We start from the raw sequence: 14,807 nt of genomic DNA on the forward strand, positions 1-14,807 counted from the left end.
CCTTTTTATGGTAATACTCTTCTAATGGTTTAAGCCTATGAAGAAAAAACACTGGAAATTTTAACTAGCAGCTTTGCAGGGGGGCAGAAAGAAGCAAAGAAGATTTAGTGGTGAAAAGAGCAAATAAATAGGTGCTCCAAGATTAAAAAGAGGGTAGAAGTGCATGCTGAGCTGCTGAAAGACCTCTCTGTGTTTAAAGAAAAATATTGTTTGGTTCTTTCACCAGTGCATGATCAAAATAAGAGGTACAAATTAGTTCATGGCTGCTGAAGCTACAAAACATCATGCAGAGAGCTGTCTTTGGGAACGTTTTAATGAGGAGAAGAGGTCATCAGACTGTGACATTGCTTTTCAGAATTCTTCAAGAACAACACAGACTTCCTGTTCCAAATGTGGTAAAGAATAAAACAACCTTAGTAGTAATCGTACAACTTTTGAACCGTGTTCCTTGGAAATACAGTACAGTGCTCATTTTGTAGCTTTAGTTAGCCATCTCAAAGGAACGCTTCCATATTTTCCATGTGCCCTTATTTCAAAAGTACAGTGAAATGGTAGAGCTTCAACGAGGATTATATTTATAAAATAAAGTTTTATTCAGTCTTCTAAAGAGATTTTAATGTTTTCATTGCTCTAGGTGAAATGGTACACTGTGGCTCTGTTCATTAACATTTATCATCAGTGCAAAAATCAAGGATTACCACATGCAGTTTGAAAGGACATCCAAAATGACTTTGAAATTAAATTCACTACAATCTTAGTTTTGCAGCATTTCAAAACGTGATTTTAAAATGTATAAGTTAAGATAATGGCATTCTAGGTCAAATACACCCAGCCCAATAACAAGTCCCACATAGACTGTCATTACTTAAACTTGCAACATACCATTGTGTGCTGAATGAAATAGAAGAAGCTTGATTTTATTTGACCAAAAAAAAAAAAAAAAGTCTCGATATTGTTTAGAGAAGCCATTGGGGGACAGGAAGCATTGGTAAATCAAATAATCGTTCTATATTTCAGTAGCAGGAGTTTCACAATTTAAGTGGCTGCAGGATTAGACTCCATATTAGTACTATTGTAAATAATTCTAGTTCCAAACAGTCAACAGTGTACTTTGCTCCTAATAAAGAAATGTTAGTATATAAGCCAGCCCTGTACTGACACATGCACACAATTCTAATTCCAAAATCTCTGTTACAAAACTCCATAACAAAAATATGGAATACAAATAGGTATAATACAACCAAAATAGTGATATTATTTTAATTTAAGGATATCCTGGCTGATAAAGCCAATGCTTTACTTATAGAAAGCACCATGTGGCATTGTACACTTTATCTTTCTCTTGTTTAGAATAAATTAGCTCTAAATGAGCATTATCAGCAGTGATACTGAAAATATAAGAGAAGGAATTCTGTTTCAGTGTTATGCTATGTTTCTGTTATGTTTCATATGCCATTATAGTACAACTTTTACAGAACGAAAGTGAAATAAGAACTCTATCACTTCAGCCTTTTGTCTCTGTTTATTTCATCAAATGAAGAAAAAGTTAAAATGCATGCCCAATCCTGCTCCCCTAAAAAAACCCTAGTTTCAGTATAATTTTTTCTGGAATAAAAAAATGAAGGAGAAGACCTGTCCGCTGACTTTTTGTTTACATTGTACCCATTTATGACTAATATTGGACGTTTACAAAGGATGCATAGCTATGTATATGTCATCTCCTTCTTCTAACAAAATAATGAATGAATTATTAAATGCAATTTTTTATCTTAGTGGAAATATTAACAGCTACCTTCATTTATAATCATCTCATTCCAACACTGAGGAAACTTAGATCAGTTTTCTTAAACATAACCACTACTTATTTTCAGTATAGAATATACTAGTACTTTTTCATATTTACATGTTCTAAACAGCACTGGGAAATTATTTAGTTGGATATTTCAACTAAAAAAAATCCCATTGTCAATTTTTCCCACAAAGACTAACAAGTTTGCTGATTTTCAGTTTAAACCTTTAATCCTGTTTGAATGGATTGATGTCTTTTGCCTTGATTTACCATAGTCTTGTGTCAGTGATTACGGTCTGGGAGTTTGGTCTAATCTGAGATTTTTCCTCTTTTGGTATTGTCATTCCAGTGCCCATTATTATTCTTTTTTTCCTGTCTAAGAATACCATTGTATTCTGTTCAATAACCATTGCTCACTAAAAGAAGATGTCTTAGATAGCCAATTAGCTGTTATGCATAGAGTTTTTAGCCAGCATGGTAGCAGTATTTGTTACACGACTGTAAGCAAAGCACTGAAAAGTAAATGTTAAAAAAAGAGACAGTAGAAGAAAAAGGAGATTCTGAAAATCTGAATTTTGCTTTCAATTATCCCAAACTACATCTACAGGCAGTAATGACAAGTGTCAGTTTTCAGAATCAACATGATATGAGACAGGAATCTTTGATTCAGTGGATAAACTGTGATGTGGACTAGCTTTACTAGTAAGTATGCTTTTATAATTAGTGTATCAATGACTCTATGTTTAATTCATAAGTGATACTGGGATCTTGGAAACTTTTTGCAACTGTCAAAAACAAGACACTGTATCATGTTCTTAAGGTCAAATTCAGTTAACCCAATGGGAACTTATTGACTACAGCAGAGTTACAATGATTTAACTGAGCGCAGGATTTGTCTCCATCTTATTCAAATTGTATAAATTTCAATAGACTTTGAAAAGCAATGATCATAGGTGTTGCTAAAATTATTGGATATTTTGTAGGAAAAAATCTTTTATATACGATCAGAGTCTTTTCATGGTAGAGTACTGTCAAAATATGTTTTGAGTGAGAAATGAATTCTTTGCTTAAGCTAGGGATATAAAATTAGTGTTTTTATCTTTTTTTAAAGAAGAACAGATCACTCATGCTTAATGATAATTTAAAACTAAGGTCCTATAAAACTACATATATCACATTGTGTGTACATTATTAACATAAATATTCATTTTTTTCAGAATTAGTTATTTGATAAGTATTTTAGTGATTTTATGTTTATTTCAGATCTAGTTTTTTATCTGTTGGTTCTAATTTAATTTAATGTAAGAATTATAAAAATTATAGTGATATTCTATATTAGCAATGTTCTATTTTCATTCTATTCTTCAAAGGATTTATCCTTCAAATTCCCAGTAAAAGACTTATGCACATGCCTAACTTTAAGAACATGAATTAAAGTTGGTCGAAAAATTGGAAAATAACTTCAAATAAAAAAAATAAATAAAAGAGACCCATTTCTTGGGTTTTGTAAAATTTTCAGACACACTCTTTATCTACATCTTTAGAATCTGGTTCCTAAAACCTGGGCTTCTCTGAGAAAATATGGGTTTTGATAATCACATTGAAAAACCAATGACGATTTTGAAAACGATTTCAATAACAATTTTTGTTAAAATATGGCAGCAAAATTTGCCAAAACCGGTACATTTCTGTAATGTAGAAATTTTTTCAAGAAACATTCGAATTTGTAAAAAGGCCATTTTTCAATAAAACAACCCTGTGTGAAAACTTTTGACTGCATCTCATGTTTATAGAAGCCAATGCAACTTGTGCCCAGAGTGCTTGGCATCTTGGTAGGCTGATTCTTAAAATTCTAAATATGTAAAAGAAAATCATACTGATTCACTATAGGATATATTATTTATCACCAGATTAGACAATAAGTAAACCTGTGATTTTATAATCTAATAGTATTTTAAATAACCAAACTTATATATGAGTAGGAGTTGTATAGAGTAACATAGAGACCCAATATTGTATTATATCTGACCTATGGCCATAACATCTTGTTTTATGGTCTGATTAGATCTCACTAGTTAATGCAAATGTGTGAGATGTCGGAGGAAAATCTAGGTTCTGTAAGAGGTGGTGCTGGTGATTCAGCAAGTGGTATAGCTTCCTATACATCAGTAAAGAACTTTGGATACAGGAGGTTGTTATGGGGTACTGTGCTGCTTCAAGTCACTAGTTTTTGGATGAGATACTAAGTTGATACTATGCTGTTGTGCTTGGTAAAGATCATATGGCAGTATTTGAAGGAAAAGGTATGTTAGCCACTGTATCCTAACTAATTTCTTGTTTGATTAATTACATTCTGCCACTTCAGAGTTCTTTCACCTATTTCAACAGGACACAGTTTTTGTTTATTATTTGTTTTTTTTTCATTTCCACATTGTTTTCTCTTTGCTACACAGCATCATGTCCTACAATTATTTTAGCATTGGGCACAGTGAGCACATAGATATTCTGGTCTAGAATTTTCATGTGCACCCCCTGAAGTTGACATGAGTTTCCTCTGAGATAAACTAAAACCTAGAGATGGAAATACTTTTTTGGATAAAAGATGCTATGTATATAAAATGTAAGAATTTATTTGTGGACTATTTTTCTATATATAGCCTATTATAGGTAGATACATGTTGTCAGAAGAACTCCATTTGAAACACTAACATTTTAATTATGAGTCATTCCTATCTTGCTTGTTTACATTTTTATGTTTTTAATGCGCTGTGACATAATGCATGTGTAGAATATTACATCTCTAGAATTCTGAGTCCATAGTCCTAATTCTCTTTCCCTCAGTGGAAAGGAGCCAAATGGAACCTAGCTGAGTCATGGAAATGGAAAAGCCTTCCCTATGAACTAGTTTCCCATTTCTTGGGATCCTATAGAAACTCCTCCAGCAGAACCCTATAGCATTGTTCATTCTAAGAAATTTAGTCATCGAGCAAGAAGCAGCTACCCTCGGAAATGTGACTGGGACAACATAGTGGACAGCCAAGATGCAGTTAGCCAGTGGCAGCATTGGATTTAAAGGGCACATGCTGCCATGGGAAAGGTCAACAGGGCAGCTGTTTAAAGACAAAGGACCTCTGCTGGTCTCCTAAGATCCAGTAACTTATTAGGCAAAACTCTCTATTCACCCATTCCATGGTGGCACGAGGTGGTAAATTGGCCCCAGCTTCAGAAGCTCCCTTCACAGGAAGATGAGTACTGGGAGATTGTGGCCCATAGACTTACAGAGTGAGAAGGCATGTCGTCACTACAGCCTGGATCAACAGGGCAGTGATTGATCCAGCAGGAGCCAATTTATCACCTCTACTATAGATACAATAAATCAACTGAGGATCGCTCTTCTCTCCCGGCGACTCCAGCCCAAGGGGAATCAACAGGAGAGTGTCTCCCATCCATGCATAGCCAGGGAAGACACTGCAGTAAGTAGATCTAAGTATGTTGATTTCAGCTACAACAAAATACAGGACTATGTAGCACTTTAAAGACTAACAAGATGGTTTATTAGGTGATGAGCTTTTGTGGGCCAGACCCACTCCTCTGAGGAAGTGGGTCTGGCCCACGAAAGCTCATCACCTAATAAACCATCTTGTTAGTCTTTAAAGTTCTACATAGTCCTGTATTTTGTTTCAGCTACACCAGACTAACACGGCTACATTTCTATCACGATTTCAGCTACATTATTGATGTAGCTAAAGCAGCGTAACTTAGCTTGATCTCCTATGGTAGTGTAGACCAGTCCTGAGTGAAGAAGAAGAACAGAAAAATAACAGGAAAGAAGCAAATAATTGGTCATATAAATCCAATGCCATATAAATCCAAGTCACATTTTAATGAACTGATAGCTGAACTGTGAGCCTGTGGTAACCGTGCCTTTCTTGTACCACCAACAATCATAAAAGCTACAAGGTTAAGACATAAAAATACAAATTCTGGTCTTCCAAATGATCAGAATTATTATAATTATGGCCAGACATTCCATTTGATCCTGTTCTCTAGGATCTGTCACTTGGTAGAAGACAGTCAACCAGAATAGCATGCAAGGAAGGGGCAGGATGTTAATTTTTTTGTAGCAGGTTTTAGGTCAGGGATGGGCAACCAGGAGAGGTGGGTGGGCAGCATGTATGGCCATCCTTTACCTTTGTGGGCTGCAAAAGTCCATGGCCCACTGGGGTTCCACCTGCTGCCCAATGGTCTTCTTGTCTGACCCCTCCCCATGCACTTTGTGCACACCGGGGCACCAGAGCCTGACACTTACTTGTTCCTCTCTTCCCTTCTGGCACTTTCAGAGTATGCAAATCACTTGATTTGTTCTCTGTCCTGGCTCTTCCTCCTTCCTTACTGAGTTGGAACACTGCAAACAGCTGATTTGTGGTGTTCCAGCTCTGGGAGGGAGGGAGAGGAGTGAGGATGGAGTGGGGATGGAGCATGAATCAAGTGATTCGTGGCTCCTATGAAAGTGCTGGGAAGGAGGTGGGAGGAGCAGGAAATGCAGGGCTCCTGTGCCGTGGTGCATGATGCAGTGGGGTTGAGCAGGCATCCAGGAGGTCCTCTAGCCATGGATGGATCCTCATCGGGCTGCATGTGGCCAGGGGCCCCCAGATTGCCCACCACTGCTCTAAGTGATGTTATTACCTACAGTTATTCTGAAAAATAAACAAAAAATGAATAGTATTTATTTGTTTTCCCTATTGGATCAGTGTATTGCAGCATGCATATCTGTATTTCAATACAAGTTGTGAATGTTTTACTCTTTCTGCAAAGATGCATATTCCAATTATTTTTAAATCATGTAAACTCTTGCTCACTGCCTGAGCTTTGCATCTGAATAATGAGAAACTGCCTGCAGTAGCCAAAACCCCAAAGTGATTTTCAGATCCCTACGGAAACACCTTTATATTCATATGCCATCGCTCTTCTTTATTTCAAAGAATAGAGAGACTATCGCAAGGCAAAGGTGAAGAGCAGGTAACGAAAGGAGGGTAAATAGATCAATTTTCACAGTCTAGCTAATGCATTTTGCTGAATTTTCAAAACTATATACAAAATACTGTCAAGGTCAAAGTTTGAAATTTTTTGCAGCGCTTATAACTTCCTAGCAAAAGAAATGTGTGGTGCTTTTGTTGGTTGGTTTGGTTTTTGTAAAGAAATTTACCAGTATGTATTTTTACTACTCTTTACAAGGCTGGGGAACCATTTTTGGTTGGGGGCTGCTGACCTACAGAAAAATCAGTCAGGGTCCATACACAAGTGAGAAGCAAAGTGAGAAGTCCCTGACTAAGAAGGAGAAAGACACTCTCCACATTCCCCTCACACACCGGAGCCTAAGGTGGTTCAGGCTAGTAGATTTTGTGTGCTCCAGGCCATTGGATGGGTAGGTGCCTGCATGGGCTCCCCAATGCTGAGCCTCAGGGGCTGGATCCAGGCAAGCTGAGGGCCACATTCAGCCCCCAGACCTGAGATTCCCCACCCCTGCTTTAATATCTAGCACTGAATTTTTAAGGAGACAGTGTCTGGAGGAATGTTAACTCAGCATATAAAAAGTAAGTATGTATGATTATTATTCTCATGGCTGAAAACTGCAATTCCATTCACTCATTTTCTTAACTCTACATGTCATGTAGCATGACAGAGAAAAAGGTCTCATGAAGGCAGGAAAAACAGCACTAGCAAATGCACTTGCCAGGACAGTTCACCCTTGTATAATGCAGTTGCATTTGCTAGCAAAATGTTGTTAAAGGTGTGTAGTGTTAAATGTGAGTCATGAATGAAGCAGGAAATAGCAGGAGGAGAAAGGAGGGCCTTGTGATTAAGGAAGTAGAATCCAATTAAGTAAATATATTGGATACCATTAAATGCTGTTATCCAAATATCAGTGGGGATTGATTGATCAAACAGGTGTTTAAAAAGAATAAAAAGGTATACTAAAGGTGAAGCTGGCAGCAATATTTATTGTTAAGGTTATTTAAAATGTCCCATTATAATACACTGCTTTCAGTTACTTGTAACTTTTCTGAATCATTTGGTGGGGGAGGAGGGTTAACTTTTTTATGCCAGGTCTCTTCCTGAATCTGATTTTTTGAATGTTTCCCCCAAACTGGTACTAGTGTCTCTGAGAATGAGGTTAGGGGAAAATAGGTTTGTTTTGCCAATATTAAAAAATTCTTACAATTCTTGGAATTGATAAGCTTTTGAGCTACACAGAGCTCTTCTTCAGTACCTTTCCCAGAGCCGGAAAAGAGCTCTGTGTGCTTGAATGTCCATCTCTCTCACCAACTTAAGCTGGTCCAATGAATGATATTACTTCACACACCCAGTGTCTGTAATATTCTGGAACTGACATGGCTACACTACACTGCATACAACTGTTGGAATTGAAACTTGCTAGGGGGTTGCCATGGGATCAGAAGGGTGAATGTCTGCTTTTTCAAATAATCTGTAGATCCTTGTTAGATGGTGCAAACAAAATCCTCCAATTTCCTCTGCCCTGAGTATGCTTCATTACCCCAGAACTACTGAGAATGTTTTAGCCTACGGTTGCAGAGGCTGAGTAACACTTTTATTGCTGTTGGTCCTTTTGCCTGCCAGGATCCACTTTGGTGGCCAGTCATCAGAAACAAAAGCCAGGAGATTCCCTCTCCAGTGCTGTCAATGTTCCCCCTTCAGGTATGTCACAGGCATAAGGGGTAAGAAAACTGGTTGCAAAGTCAGCTACTCAATAGTTACGAAATGATCAATTTAAAGTAGCCCTTTCAAGTTTATTTTGCCCCTTCATGTTCATCTATTACCATACCATCTTTAATTATGTGGTCACACACTATTAATGCTAGAAGAGCTCTGTTTTACTCTCTGTACAAGATGGATAGTGTTTTGGGAATGAATCAAGGTTGTGTAGAGCCCTTCTTCATTTGTTGCAGAAGTTGGAAGATGTGTAGTGAATAAAGCAGGAAATGGAGGGAAGAGAAAGATGTCCTTGTGATTAAGGAAGGAGAATCCACTTATCCAGGATGGGCTTTAGTCTTTTGAAACTTTTCACAGGTGCCCATTAATTGTGTTCTGCATTTTTGGGTTCCTCATTTTTTTGCAGAAATGCTGAACACATACAAGTGCAGTTGAAGTCAATGACAGCTTGTGTTTTGAACATATAAAGTGACAAATGCTAAGTACTGCGAAAAATCAGCTCCTTGGTTTCTCACTCTATGTACCCAAAAGTAAATGCCACTTTTAATATTTAATCTCTCTGTCATGGTTCCACCTTACTTTGCAGGGATAGTGTGAAGACAAATTTGTGAATGTGAAGCATTTACATGCTGTAGTCCAGAACACTCTGTTGTCTGGAATGATTTTAGTTAGCTAGATGTCTGCTTTTCATCGGTGTGGCCAAGTTTCCCGCAGTCCCATAAAGTTTGTTTAGAGCCCCCGAGGGTGCCAAAATAGAGAGGTTCAACCTGTATAAAAAAAACCATGAAGAAATCAGAACATTTTTATTCAGTGCAAGCTATGAATGTTTTACAGTACATAAGGCATATGGCCATATACTGAATGATGAGGAAAAAAAGAAACAATTAATAGCAACCTGTTAATTGAGTTCTGAATGAGATAGGGGTCCTTTGGGAAAAAATAGTAGGTTATCATATAATTAAAGACTTTTGCCAGGTCTACACTATAAACTGGAATTGGTAGAACTGTGTCACTCAGGGAAGTGAAAAGTCCACACACCAGTGTAGATGGTGTTATGTTGGCAGAAAGGCTTTTCTTGTCCACATAGCTACCATCTCCTGCAAAGGAAGCTCTCCTGCTGGCATAGTAGCATCTCCCCTGGCTACATCTAGACTGTAGGCTTCTTTTGGAAGAAGCTTTTCCGGAAGAGATCTTCTGAAAAAACTTTGTCCAAAAGAAAATGTCCACACAGCAAAAGCAAAGTGAAAAAGTGATCTGCTTTTTTGAAAGATAGTGTCCATTCAGTGTGGACGCTATCTCCATTTCAGCTGTGATTATTATGGATGGAGTGGCCACCAGGGCACCTGTGCTTTTTCCTCTTTCTTCGTCTTTTGAAAGAACTCCCTCTTCCCCGTCCACATACGCCTTTTCCCATAAGAGCTCTTTTGGAAAAAGGCTTCTTCCTCGTAGAAAGAGGTTTGCCAATGTTGGAAAAACCCCTCTGTTCTTTCGATTTTTGCAGTGTGGACATAAGTGAAGTTTTTTCGGAAAAATGGCCTTTTTTCTGAAAAAACTCTGTAGTGTAGACATAGTCCCTGAAGCACAACAGTGGTGCATCTGTGCTGTTGCATCCTCTTACATGTAGACCTGGCCAGTATCATAATGCATTTACACAGGGGATTTGAGCTAAAGTTGCATGGACAAATTAATTTGGGCATTTCCTAACTGATAAGTGCCTTGGTTTGCAACCGTAATGGTCTTTAAGTATAGCTTTTCTAACATAACTTAACATTCTATGCAGTTCAGCCTAGTTGTTGAGAGAATTTTTAGGCTCTTCATCTAATGTAACATGCTAAATGTTAGCATCTGGCAGATGGGTTTGTAGTAGTAGCTCTATTGTTTCTTATAGCAGATTTGTGTCACAGTAGGGTTAGATGTTCCCAATATAGGAATTTCTCTATCCCAGTCTGTGCTCAGGACCTGGTTTTGACACCATTGTACCATCACTGCTGCTACTTCAGGTTCAAAAGTGTCAGTATGGCTTAGTTTGAAGCCCTGACTCCAGAAGGAGGCTCTTGTGTAAAGCCATCCCATGCTATAAAATAATTGGTGAGCAGCTGCATACTCAAACAATTAATCATAATTTTTTTTCTGCCAAAGAGGTGTAGACCTGTCCTGGGGATGCTAAAACTCACAATTTTCTCACAAGTCTTGCAACATTTTGTATTTTTCTTAAAACCCTCAGCTCAAGGAATCATGTAAACTCAACAGGGTGTCAGTTTTCGTTGTTTTTATAGTAAATGTCTCACTCCCTTCATTGCTGAAAAAAGCTGGAAAATGTGAACTCTAGAGGTTCTTAAAGCAGAAGGCAATTAAAAAAGAAATCCAAATTATTATTGTTAATAAATCTCATGTTTTTAAACCAATTCATAATTTTGAGACCCAACTCAGTTTTTTAATGCTTGGAATTGACAATTTTGCTTTATATGTTTTTGAAGGAAGTTGAGCCTGGCAAAGTATGGTTGTTTCTGACAGCCCAGGAGCCTTACACTTGGGGACAGAGAACAATATGTCCTCTTTAAAGAGCCTTTGATTCAACAGTTTCCCCTCCTCACCAGCTGAAAGAGATTGACTTCAAGACATATTTACAAAGACAAAGTAAAGGACAGATTATGCAAATACACATGACAACTGTGTAGCCCCACATGTGTTTCAGAATCATAATCCGTCCCGACACAGCCCAGTTTACCTTGGAAGCATGCATGCTGCACCATCCCTTACAATGAGGCAGCTCACTTCCTTCAGCAGAGTGGTGCACACTGGGTAGAGCCTTCGTTGCCCTCTTTGGAACTCCAGGCACTAGGATGGAGCAATCTTTGTGCTCTCATGAGACCTGCAACAGCGCACTTCATGGGGAGCAGGAGAGGGAGGGCTGCTTGTACCCTGACCCCATATGTCTATGTCGAATCAGGAAACTATGTAGTCATAATGAGGGTTTGATAAAGATTTGTTCTGGGGAGAGGGGTTTACTACCTATTATGGTTTGGGAAGTTGTTTTAATATACACATTGTTATATTTTTCTCCATGCAAGTTAAGAGGTATTGATTAGTGCAATATAGAAATGGGGGGAAATGAAAAGTTAAATACAAATGTGGCATCATTAATCATTGGACTGCTGGTGTAATGTGCTTAATTCAAAGTAGAACTGAGCAATAAGGACTGAAATTGTGCCACTCAAATTAAACAGCTGAGTGTGTTGATCTTGCCCCCTAGTGGCTTGCAAAGAAGATAATTGCTAGTACTACTGTTAATTATTAGATCTACTCTTTTTGGATCCGTGGGTGGGAAGTTTAAATCCCAGCAGGTATAGATTCCTCCCAAATTAAAAAATTGCTGTTCATATCAAAGGGACTGATTTAATTTTGCTATTGGACAAGTCGTTTGCTGTAAATCCAACATCCTGCACCGGGTATGGATGTTTTATAGTCTTCTATGTATAATATTCATCTGCTTCATTAACATAATTAGGAACAGAACTTATTAAGCATTAGATACATTTTTAAAAATAGAAGCTGCTTGTGTGCTGTCTTCATTTCCATCTTGAACCTGCAAAGGTACGTCTACGCTGGGGTTGACAAACCTGGGCTAGTAGAGGGCTCCCGAGTACTCTAAACATAGCTGTGTTGACAGCACTTTGAAGTAGCAGTTCAGGCTAGATCCAGGGCTCTGAAGCTGGCTACAAACTGCTGTGTCCAGAGAGGGCTCTAGAGTGAATTGACATTAGGGATTAGGGGACTAGACAGTGTGAGGAACTGAGCACTTTCTGGAAGGGGCTAAGTGCCCTCTACTCCCAGTCCAGGTCTACACTGGGGAGTTATTTTGAAATAACCCCCCTTACAAAAACTTATTTTGAAATTATAACTTATTTCAGGAGTTATTTCAATTAAGTTATTTTGTGAGTTATTATTTTGAAATAAGAACTCCTAAAATAACTATTTTGAAATTACTGTAGTGCAGTCCAGGGCTAAGGCACCAAAAACTGGTTTCTTCTTTGACTCATGTACATTACATGTAAAACTAACAAACACAAATGGATTTTCTCATTGGGAATGTCTACACTAAGAAATTATTACAAAATAACTATTCTGAAAAAGTGTATTGCTCTTCACAAGCAGGAGTTATTATTTTGAAATAACAGGCTTGGTAGTGTGGTCACTCGTCTTGTTATTTCGAAATGTAGAAATGCCAGTGTAGACATGCCTGTATTGTATTCTACAGGAGTTAGTAGCACTTGGCACTTATTGATTGACATCACGCCCCCAAAGCAGTTGTTCTGCTAAAATCCTCCTTGAAATAAGTCCATGGGCAGCTCAATACTGTAACAGCCTGAAAATAGGAATAGAAATCAGGAGCAGAATTTTTAAAAAGCATCTAACTGACTTAGGGTACGTCTACACTACCCCACTAGTTCGAACTAGCGGGGTAATGTAGGCATACCGCAATTGCAAATGAAGCCCGGGATTTGAATTTCCCAGGCTTCATTTGCATAAGCGGGGCGCCGCCATTTTTAAATCCCCGCTCGTTCGAACCCCGTGCCGCGCGGCTACACGTGGCACGAACTAGGTAGTTCGAACTAGGCTTCCTAGTTCGAACTACCGTTACTCCTCGTGGAATGAGGAGTAACGGCAGTTCGAACTAGGAAGCCTAGTTCGAACTACCTAGTTTGTGCCGCGTGTAGCCGCGCGGCACGGGGTTCGAACGAGCGGGGATTTAAAAATGGCGGTGCCCCGCTTATGCAAATGAAGCCCGGGAAATTCAAATACCGGGCTTCATTTGCAATTGCGGTATGCCTACATTACCCCGCTAGTTTGAACTAGCGGGGTAGTGTAGACATACCCTTAGAGGCATGAGGCCCATCTATGGTCCATGAAACATAACTTTGAGGTCACTGATGCTCTTTTGAAAATCCCACCATAGAATGTCATATTGGGATTATAGAGTGGTTGAATTTTTTTGAAAATCTGAATTTTCAGTGACTTTTTGGGGGGCAGGGACATGGATGGCAAATAGACTGTTCTGAGGGACTTTGAGAGCCTTCCTCACACATACCGCCATCTCTCATTTCTATTGCTTGTATTGCCATAATGTCAAGGAGCCACAACTATAGAGCAGGGCCCATAGACTCTGTAAATAACCAGAACATACCTTGCTACCCAATGTAAACAAATGATGGAGGAGTGAGGCAATTTCAGGCCATTCATACAAAGCCTCCTGGGGTGCATAAATTCCAAGCTGCCATATCAACTGGGCTGCAAGCCACACTGACTAGTTCTGGGGCTGCACCCTTTTCCAGTGCACACAGGAAAAGGGAAGGAGAGAAATAGCACCACACTCAGCCTGCAGGAAAGGAATTGCTAGAGTGGTGGGAGGCACGTGTATCTCCATCTCCTTTTCTTCCCATGTTGGGCTTGAGGAAGAAGCCCAAAGTCTTTATCATCCCTTATAGCTTCTGCAGGTGGGACAAAGTCAAGATGAGGATGGGTTTGTTTTCTTTTAAATTAAAACAACAAAAAAGGGGTACCTGTAGTGGATGGAAAGTGTTCCTTGTGCTGTATCGCTGCCTGGGATGGCTGTGGAATCTCTATTGATAGAGATTTTTAAAAGCAAATTAGACAAACACCTCTTGGGGATGGGCGAGATCATACTTAGTCCTGCCTTGAGTGCAGAGGACTGAACTAGATGACCTCTTGAGGGTCCTTCCAGTCCTACAACTATGATTCTATGTTTCCCCCATACTCGGTCACCTAGGGAATACTTCATTAGGCTTGAACCTTGAGCCTCCCACCCCCCCCAAGCACCCATTAGGGAAGGCAGGGGAGGGCTGAAGCTCCCCCATCCCTCATTCATATGGGAACATTGCTGGCTGTTCCCCTTCATCAAAGAGTTAGGGGAAAGCACAGAGTTTGCTCCATTCCTCATTCTGGCTGGGGGGAGGGACGCAGGGGGCAGACTAACGTGGAACTGCCCCAGCTGGGGACATGCATTGCTCCCCTGGTTGTTTCCACTGGAGCTGCAGCGGCCATGGAGACACGCTTCTCACCTAGCTCCAAACTGCTGCGATGAGAGAGGGCCAGAGTAGTCTCTCCGCAGGGCAGCCTGCATACTGAATCCCTCATCCGCAACCCCACCCCAGAGCAATGATTTAAATGAAGCATTTACATTTTCATTATATATATATATATTTAAAACTCCAAAATTATTTGAGTTAAGGAACTGAGCAATGTTGGGCAAATCTTCCAGTAATTA

This window comes from Pelodiscus sinensis, chromosome 1 (assembly GCF_052426305.1).
Source record: "Pelodiscus sinensis isolate ZL-2025 chromosome 1, ASM5242630v1, whole genome shotgun sequence".
Taxonomy (NCBI): domain Eukaryota; kingdom Metazoa; phylum Chordata; order Testudines; family Trionychidae; genus Pelodiscus; species Pelodiscus sinensis.